General features: G+C 47.3%; 2 long non-coding RNA genes across 3 annotated transcripts; one reads left to right on the top strand and one right to left on the bottom strand.

Moving 5' to 3' along the window:
- The first annotated feature begins 1,900 nt into the window (after positions 1 to 1,900).
- On the top strand, positions 1,901 to 6,468 carry LOC138688182 (uncharacterized). 2 transcript variants are annotated; one of them, XR_011327238.1, is made up of 3 exons: positions 1,901 to 2,277; positions 2,376 to 2,531; positions 5,716 to 6,468. It is a non-coding gene; the product is annotated as an uncharacterized lncRNA (long non-coding RNA). The 2 variants fall into 2 exon arrangements; XR_011327237.1 differs by lacking the exon at positions 5,716 to 6,468 and adding an exon at positions 3,285 to 5,340.
- LOC138688181 (uncharacterized) lies at positions 5,682 to 9,110 on the bottom strand. The gene is made up of 3 exons (XR_011327236.1): positions 8,586 to 9,110; positions 7,265 to 7,382; positions 5,682 to 5,878 (listed from the first exon to the last, which is right to left on the bottom strand). It is a non-coding gene; the product is annotated as an uncharacterized lncRNA (long non-coding RNA).
- Between the last annotated feature and the right edge of the window lie 581 nt (positions 9,111 to 9,691).

Genomic DNA, 9,691 nt, shown 5'->3' with positions numbered 1-9,691 from the left:
CAGAGAGCTAAACCAGCTCTGCTGCTCCGTGCAAACTGCTGGTCTGTAAATTCGTGGCCCTGACGGGCAGGCTGGAGTCCTGCACCATTTTACAGAATAACAAGGCACTTCTTGTAAAACAGCAATCTAGAAATGCCATTTTCACAGGTTGTTGGTGGATGTCTGTGTTGCAGGCACACAGCTAATCCTGATTTAGTGCAGCTCCTGTGACTGCATTGCCCGTGTACAGTTGTATTACTGCCCATCCACCACCAAGTTGCCCAACAAGCATCCAGAAGTAACTACACAAATTAACAACGCAAATCCGGTGTAGGAACACGTAACCGCACTCATCTGACCGTAATAAATCAAGCACGCAGCCCCGAAGCAAAACAAAGGGCAGTCACAGCTTAAGCGCATACACAGGCAATCAGGCTGCGTACAGGTGACGAGCACCAGAAATTGAACCCTCTCCAAATCCACCACAGCACTCCAAAAAGCCTTTGCAGGATGCGTTCCCGGAGACGATGCTCCCCATGTCAGAGAGCGAAGCTGCCCGCGGCCCCCGCCGCTGTCGGTCCCTCTCAGCCACCGGCAGTGACTTTCCCTCTGCTAATTACAGTGTGGGAAATACGTTCGAGGTGGTGCAAGACATCTGGTTACCTAAAATGAATTTTCCAAACTTAATTATATTTCTCCTCCCGCAACATATGCTCAGGCGAAGATGAGGACGGGACCAATGATAGATGGAACAAGCAGATGCAACAACAGGGGAGGGTTGGAGCAGGAGGGAAGCAGAATCTCAAATCTTGCTGGTATTTGTGGAGTGTATAACTGACAGGAACATTTTTGGGCTATGAATACAAGCTGATGTACGCACGTATGTGCACGCAGTAATCCTGCTAGGACAGGACATGCTGATCACCTTCAGGAGAGGGAATTTTAGGCAGTCTTTTCCAAGTGAAATCCCTTCATGCCAGCATCTAGGATTCGTTGTCGCCATGCATTTTTCTTTTTTATTGTCCCTGCTTTTTGTGGCTTTTTCTATCAACCTTGGTGCTAATACTGGGTTTATTTAATGTGCTTTTTATGATCTAGCTCCCCTGCTGCTGGCTGCTAGCTGCTGTCACAGCCACTCCAGGCAGGGGGGGCCAAGCCCCGGGTTTCTCTGCGAGACGTTACGAGCTGGATGCTTCTTCCATCAGTCTTCATGGACAGAGACTCAAGTTTTAGTAGCAAACAGCGGATGGCTGCGATCCTGGGATGAGTATCAGAAAGGACCATGGGACTCTCCTCGACTGACAGGCAGATCACAGCAAATGTAATACCGTGGTATTTTGGCTAATTTGTTGGGAAGCGCAGGCTGGTGATGTGTAGCACTTACACACGCACACTGCAGAGAGCGGGTGGAAGCGGAGGGCTCTGAGCACACAGAGTCCCCGTGTGAGAGACTTACATCAAACCAGACGGTGTGGGAGGGCCAGATGCACAGGGAAGTGATGGGACCCAAACTTAAGCCCTTTGAAAGCTTCTTTTTCTCCACTAGCCCTTACGTGAACAGGGCAATTAATCCTTTGGACTGCTAAGTATGATTTCATGCAGGCACTGTGTCTTCCCACCCATTAATTTGGGTGGCAGTGGTAAAGTCTTTCTGTGTGGATTCGGTTAGCACGAGGAGGTTCACCAGGCACCCTGGGCAAGGCACTCTATGAGGATTACCAGTTAGAATGTCCTTGTATCTCTGAATAAACAAACCGGGTAAGAAAACCAGGTTCAAACAGGCGGGTGAGACAACTCGGAGCTGTGCTGCAGAGAGCACTGACTTCATGTTGCTCTTCCAGATTGGAAACACAACTTCAACTTTTGCTCCTGGGCTGGGAGAAAAAAAAAAAAGGGATGTGAAAAGCATTCCGTAAGTTATGTTCACGACGGACCTTGCCTGAGCTCAGGCTGGAAGCAGCAATGAGTTTCTCCTGGCTTGATCCCTCCTCCTCTCACCCCACAGACTTTTTCCATTGCACAGAACATTCATAACACCTTCCAGACTCGGGCTGGTCTCCAACACTTTGAGACGGACACAAAGCACACCTGACCTCCCCGCTACTGAAGCGGATGTGAAAATAAAGCAAGTTGGCTATTTTTGATCTACGAGTAAAATCAAAACACACACGTCCTGAAAGAAAGCAGGTACTGCTGCATGAGCCTGTCACCCAGGATGGTGAGGGTGACCGAGGGGACCCGCTGTAGCACCCAGCTCCAGAGAAACAGCAACCAAACCCCCCGATAGCTGGCATAGTGGTGTGTACACGGCAGCTCTCGTGCTTCGCTAGGCACAGGGCATTTGGATAAGGATATTGCTTTTATTGCCTTTTTCATGTGTTACTCTCTTACTTTAGGGTATGGCTAAAAGACCACGGAGTAAGATTCCCGAGTACTGAGGAAGAGGGATGAGAGCCCAGACTCACCGATCCTCATGAGCTTAATTATCATCCTGGTCCTGAGAAAGACAGCACCAAATTTGGAAACTGAAGATGATGTTTTGGCAAGGGCAGGTAAAACCAATACCAGCAGGAGCTGGCTTGCTTATGTTTTGATTTTTAAGTGGGTTACGAAGGATCTGTCCCATAAAGATCCTCCATGCTATAAGCTCCAGCAGCTACCAGGTATTTAGCTGAGAGGTACTTAGGGAGACAGAGGTTCAGCAGAGCATTCAGGCGCGTGCCCATTGGAATGGCATCCGAAAACACGGCTCAGAAACTTGCTTTCATTTGGGAAACACCCCAGCTCAGTAGGCATGTTTTACTGGAAAAGAGAATTTAAGTGCTGAAGAGTAGGATGGAGTTTTCTGCAATGTAATTTTGTCTCTGTGAAGGCTTACAGTCATTTTGTTCTAAATCTGCCTCCTGCCCTTGTGTAACTGAAAGCAAATCTGGGGTTTGGGGTTTTTTCTTTTCTAGTTTCTTACCATTACTGTAATGAAAACAGTCCTCGAACATTAACATTAAAAGGTCAATGGCAGGGAACAGGTTGCACTTCAGTAGCCTTCCGGCTTCAAAAATACTGGGGATTTCTAACTCACAACATCTGAACGGTCAGGACAGGGTTGACGGAGAAAAGAAACCCAGTTGCCCTTTTCCTTCAGCCGCAAAGGCCAGTTCGTATTTGTATCTGTGCAGTGAAATGAGGGATCAGGGAGAGAATTTGGTTTGCGATGGAGGTTGGCTGCTATGTCACTGGAGTAGCATCCAGCCGATGCGCCGGGTAATCTTCTCCCCTGCAGAACGCCTTTCCCTGCCCTTTTACAGACAGCAGCAGCGATGCCTGTCGGGGCTTGCTGTGGGTCAGCTGTGATTCCTTGGATCAAATAGCACTACACGCGCCGGCCGCATTTCTCTTGCCTCTCTCCAGCGCCCTGAGCACCTGTGCTGTATGTCACCTAAACCAGTGACCGAAGCCTTTTGGGCTGGATTACAGCCCAGGAAACACTTGCAGCTTTCAGAAAAGCCTGGGACGGGCGCTAGCTGCCTCAGAGGGATAGCAGGTACCCGGCAAACCCAGGGTGCAAATCCTGGGGGTGCAGCTCACTGCTCGAAATATCACTGCTCCGGTGCAGCTTTCTTTACCACAGCAGGTCTTACTTCATATATGTATTTACTGTTAGTAACAGCAATGCTTTTTTACCCAAATGCTTCTGTTCTGCTGCTTCAGAATTGATTTTGCAGCTCAGACCATAAGCCATTGTGAAGATAAGCTGGAAGCAGACCAGTGCCTGGCCACGGACACCGGGATGAGTTCAGCTCTGGGTTTACTCGGTTTTGCTCGCCTCTCTATTATCATCAGCCAAACCAAAATCTTGGATCCAGCTCCCCATGAATGGTGGTAAACTTTGGATCTGAGCTCCTGTAATAAGCAGTTGTTTGCTCTGGCTGGTGGCTTAAGACTCTGTAGAAAAAGATATTTCCAGGTATTATTTCTAAAAGGAGAATGATAGCTGAAAGAAGAACCTTGTCCAGCCAACTCATGTGTCCAACTCTTTGGCTTTCCAGGGCAAATAAGTAACTACAATGGGACGGTGAATGAGATAAATAACAACTAACTGGTATTGTAATGAACCTTGAGCAGTCTGCCTCTGTGGATAACCTGCAAATTATCTCCATTGCCGTTCTGTGAGTTTTTAAAAGCGGCTGCGAGTTATTCGCCAAATCCCATGAAACACAATTGGAAATGAGCAACAAATTCCCAGTGGTCTCATTTGAAAAATCCCTGCCCTATCCCTATAGGGAGGTAGAGCTCCAGGTTAAATACACCATAAAATGCTTGGATTTCTTTGTGTGGGATGGCAGCGTAGAGAGGGAGGATGATTATGTTGTGCATCATTAACAGACCATCGAGCCCATGAAGCCATGAGGTTTTGTTACTGGTTCCTGGATAGCTGGGAGGTTAATTTGGCCGTGAAAGCAGAGGCGGATTTTGAAATGAGCTCTGTACCGCCTGACTGCTGCTACGAGTACTGTCAACAGCAGGCTGAGATGGGTGGAAAAAAGAAGGTAACGTAACACCTGGCAAAGGATCCTTGTGGTTCTTGGGAGGCAAACTGGGGGACGTGCGCACCGCAGGGACCCCACTGTGTGCCCCAAACCCCAAACTAGCTTCGAACCAGCCGCTGCAGCCAGCAGCCACGGTGCGGCTGGGTGGGTCAGCCACCCCCCAGCACTCGGGCAGGTTTTGGAGCCTGTGCTGAGCTCTGCCTTGCTGCGACCTGCCGGCAGCACCGGCCTCGCCGTCGGAGCCCTCTGGGCAACTGGGGCGCTGCCTGCCGTGCAAAGGCTCAGCCTTGTTCCTGGGCTTGAACCAGAAGAACTAACAGCTCTTCCAAAACTACTTTTCAGTTAACTGGTGGGGGATTTGGCTCGGGTAAAGCTTCTGAAGAAATTCTCCGCATCTTGATCTCTGTGCAACCTTCTAGCTGCTTGAAATTCTAGAAGGAGAGGAAAGGAGGGACAGATCTGGAGCCGCCCTGCTTAATTTGGATATAAAATATCAGGGAAGTCAGTCTTCTGGCTGTACATATTCTCAAAGTGCAGCCAATGGTGCAGTGAAGGAGTAAAGCGGGGATTGCTCTTCTCTGGGCAGCAAGCATCTCTGCACCCTCGCTTTTATGTCTGTCCAGCCTCCAGGAAGCAAAAAGCAGAAGATGCTCCATCCCTTCCCCACCAGCTGGTGTGTGCGCGCCCAGATGAGCACATGCAACCAAAACAGAAACTGGGCTACGGCAAAGGATATGCAGAAGGCACATGATACTGCATATATGTTTGTTTTTAAGATCATCTCTTCATCCTTTCTTCATTAAAAGGCAAACAGTATTTTACGTCTCGTAAGCTCTCACTTTGCAGTTCTCTAGCAAGAGTGTTAATTAGATGTTCTTCACAATTTCTTTACCAAGCGGGTAAGCTGCACAATCCCCATTTTTTAGGCAGACGAACTCTACCAAATCAAAACACCGCTCGCTCACACACACGTCCCCCTCGCCCAGACCACGCGAGGTTGAGCGTGGCCACCCGACCAGCCGCCGGACGGCACAGTGGCCATCCGACCAGCCGCAGAGCCGGCGCGGTGGCCCATCTGAAAAAAGCAGCCCACACCTAACTCACACATCTGCCCCTCTAATTTACAGCTCGGTAGATGAAGCTGGGGGGCGGGAATCAGCGGGGATGCATTTTAATAATTTCCTTACAGGTGTTTTCAGAGGAATGCTGGAAGGGAGGGGCTGATTGATGGCCTGCCTCTAATTGGCATCCTGATCCCGCCCCAGCTCCGATGCCCTCGGCGGGTGCGATGCTGAGAAGGACCAGCTGCCAACCAGAGCCGCCACTGGCACCTTCGGCTGACCTAAGACGGGCTGGAAGGAAGAGGGATGAGAAAGCGAAGTTACCACCGCAGAGTCGAGGGGACGCTTCCACGACTTGTAAATGTACCTGCAAGCTTGTAAAGGATTGACTGAAACACATTTGCAAATATTGGGTATTTGTCAGCAAGCTGAGATTGCTTAGCCACTCAGAAGGGAAAAAAAGAGGCACAAAAGTAATAGAAGACATAGCCAAAAACATAGGTTTACAAACAGGATTTCCTAGATTTAAGCTCTGTCAGTGGGGCCACTTTCCTTCTATGAGGAATAACACAATTTCCACCTGCTACGTCAGGTTCAGATATTGCGTGTCTAGGGGTTTGTGAAGATTAATTATGTTTATGCCATAGAGTTTTACCAGCTAGCTGTGGATTTGCAGGAAGAGAGGTATTTCCTAAGGCACCGTGTAGGGCTCTGTACAGCCCAGTAAATAAGCTGATGACTCCCTTGGCTCTGCTCCTTGGGGCATTTCTTAAAAGTGCAGTCTTGGAGCACGCTGTTCTTAAATCAAAGCATAAAAATAACCAAAACAGTATCAAGTGAATTGTAGGAGCTGGCAGAATGGAGGTAATAAACAAAGTTAAAACAGCCTGATAACAATATCCTGTTACTGGAGAAGAATAAGCAATACTCCGTGATGGTGAAATATAAAAAACTTTCTTGTGACAAGGCATTGATTTTCCCAAAAAGGAAAGGGAGAACAAACTGCAGCCGTAATGCAGCATGTGTGAGCGCTGAGAGGGTATAACGATGACAGCATTGAATAAGCATCTCATCTCCAAAAGCTGCCTGACCTTTAGGAGCATTCAGGATTGCGTGTCTGTTTAGGATGTCATTAAACAAGACGGGCTTCCTCCAACTGAACAGTGCGTAGAAGTAATTGGAACGGTTTTGAAGAGCGAGATTCCAGGCTAGCTAGTTAGCAAACTCAGAAAAGCTACATGCCAGTAATAAACCCAACATAAAAAATTAGTTTTGGATAATAGCTCTTTACTCTGTGTTCAAGTTAATAACCTGGTTTCCATGACATGCCTAGTACAGGTCCCAGTGCTTGGTGTGCTACAGACCGAGGGGGGGATATGGATGTCTTTAAGGCAAAATTAGAGCAACTGGAATAGTCCTCAGGATCTTGGTAGTTGAGCTCCTGGTGAGAGGATGGCTACGTGATTGCTAACAGCTTTGCAAATCTGTGCGGGAGGGAGGGATTGCAGGGAGTTGATGGTGCTCAGCCCGAGGTTTAGTACTCTAAAGCTAAGGGTGGTGCTATGAGCATGTCTCTCATGGCCGGGGAAGTTATGAGTGGCATTTGAAAGCCACTCTACAGAGTAGAATAATGAGAGGGAAGAATTGTAAGGTAGCTTGAAGACTGACATTAATTACCCAGTAATTTTCTAGCTGTGATCCGTGAAATACTTGTTGCTGATCCCCAGACAGATGGCTAGTCACATAGGATGGGCTTCTCCTCTTTATTTCCATCTGCTATATTTCATTAAGACAGCTAAAAATAAAAATATCCCTAATGTTATTTTTCCATGTAAGTTACTGCTACAGTGATTTGATGCAACTGTGAATAGAAGAGTTTCTAAGCGACAAGATTTTCTTAATTAATTTGTGATCCTTGGCATGAAAAGTGACTGCAAACCCCTACACTAGACTCATCATGAGCGCTACACTTACTTCTAAGTGCTATTTATCTAGAAGAGTCGGTTCAAAACATTTTTTTCTGGTATAAGAGGAGAAAAGAGGCTGCTGTCTCTTCTGAGCAGAAGCAGTTACCATTTTTAGGTCCTAGCCAGTTGTAGATGGCGCCTACGAAATGGAGATGTAATCCTGGAGATCCTTCAGGCACGAAGTCTTCTTTCCCTCTATGTAGTGGGAATATCTCCAGAAACAGCTTTTCTGCACAGCTCCAAGCCTCTTTTCGGCCAGCACAGGGCCCAAAACCCCCTTGCGGGGAGCGGGTCATTTGGGGGAGGTTGGTTGGTTCTGTCTTTCACAGATTTTTTGGCTCTATCTAATGTGTCTTTGTGTGTGGTGAAGCTGGGCTCTTGCACACACAGCTCTAGTTCCAGCGTTTAGTTCCTGATGTATTAAAGTGTTCTCCAGGGAAGCTAGAGTCCCCTCTATCCAGATTGCAATTTACTTATTTTCCAAAAGGGACAAAAGCCTGAAACATATAAGTGCTGATCATCTTTTCTAGTCCTTCCACGCCTTTCCCACAAATTCTTTCAGAGGGACAGAAACTCCCTTATTTCACAATGAAAAAGTTTTAGCATGTTTTAGAAAAGGAACTGAGAGGTGGCTCAAACGCCCCAGCGTGCATGCAGAAAGAGGGAGCGGGCAGCCCAGCAGAAGCAGCTTGGTGTGATGAGAAGCTCCAGGGACTTTGCTAACACTTGGTCTCCAGAACTTAAGATGAAATCTGGGGCTGATATCTTAGACCTGCTATTTTTAGTCTCGACTACACAAGCCGTTGCCATAGACCTCCTGAATGGCCATCGCAGATGCTTGCAAGAGATGAACTCTATTACTTTACCCTATTTTCTAAAGTCTAAAGCAAGCATGCTATTTTAGACAACACAACTCAAAGCGCCGCTAGTACTATGTCTCAGTGACACTGCCTACAACACAGGCGAGAACCTTTGTTCTCAGCCCTCCTTTATTAGTTGCTTCTGCTTAGAAAAGCAAGCAATTTCCTCACCCTCCTGGCAATGTTCCCACGAGGAAATTCCTCCTCCCAAGCCGTAGCCACGGAGCCAGTCATACAATCCTTCCTTCTCTCGGATCACGCTGTTTTCCCATTTGCTTGGGCTTTTGCGGCTCACCCCAGCCCGTCACCCCAGGAGAACCTTTGGCTCCATTCTTGTGCCTGTTCTTCCTCCTCCAAGAGCAATTATTTGAGTTCCACCCTAAGATCACGCTGACTTAGGCCCCAGTTTAGCAAAGAATTTTATCACATGCTTAAGTGTAATTGACTTAGACCTTCAATCTGTTTTTAGCTTATCAGAAGCGTGGGTGGGGAAAGCTGTCGCCCTCTTACGCGCTCTTGGCTCCCGTGGAGGTTGGCCGTTGATGAGCGAAGAGTGTATGTGCATAAAATCGAGCAGAAACTCAGATAAGGAGGACTGCTGCACTGGACTCCATCCAGCATGGTGGCATGTCTTTTAAGACCTAATTATCTTCACACAACACTGCAGAGGTGTCAGCTCCATGGCCGTGACGCTGCAGGTTATTGGGTACTTCTGCCCCAACTCACCACCGCTGCATAGTAATTAAACTGTGGGTAGTCTGTGCCTTGCTCAAACTTTGCCTTGGATATTAGGAATCCTGAATAAGGACTTCAAGATTAATTCTTAAACTTAGGAGCAGAGAATGTGGCTAAGGTTGGCAAAAAGCAATGGTTGCCTCCAGTCCAGAAGAAAAAAAAAATCCAGTAATACTAGAATCAGTATTTTATTCTGCTTAAACCACAGTGAAGTTGGATGCAGTAGCACCTCATTTTCCTGGAGGGCCTCATCAGGTCAGTACAAGGCTTAATGACAATAGCTAAAGAAACAGAAAGACACCATGGATTTCGCTTAGCCACTTACAACTTTTACCTTCTAAGTCTGGCATATTTAATTCAGATCATATAAAAATTCCAGTGGTGAAGGGTGGAGAAAATTGAATGTTGAATGAAGACTTTTGTTTTCCTGAACAGAGCTGAAACGAAGAAGAAGCTGGGTTGTGATGATCAGATTTCTCCTACAGGTCAGAAGTTCAATGTATCATCAGATTTCATGTCATGGGGCTGTTCTGTTCCTAATT

Source organism: Haliaeetus albicilla, chromosome 12 (genome assembly GCF_947461875.1).
Source record: "Haliaeetus albicilla chromosome 12, bHalAlb1.1, whole genome shotgun sequence".
NCBI lineage: Eukaryota > Metazoa > Chordata > Aves > Accipitriformes > Accipitridae > Haliaeetus > Haliaeetus albicilla.
The sequence above is the reverse complement of the archived record's forward strand: the minus strand, read 5'-3'. Positions and strand labels throughout refer to the sequence as shown.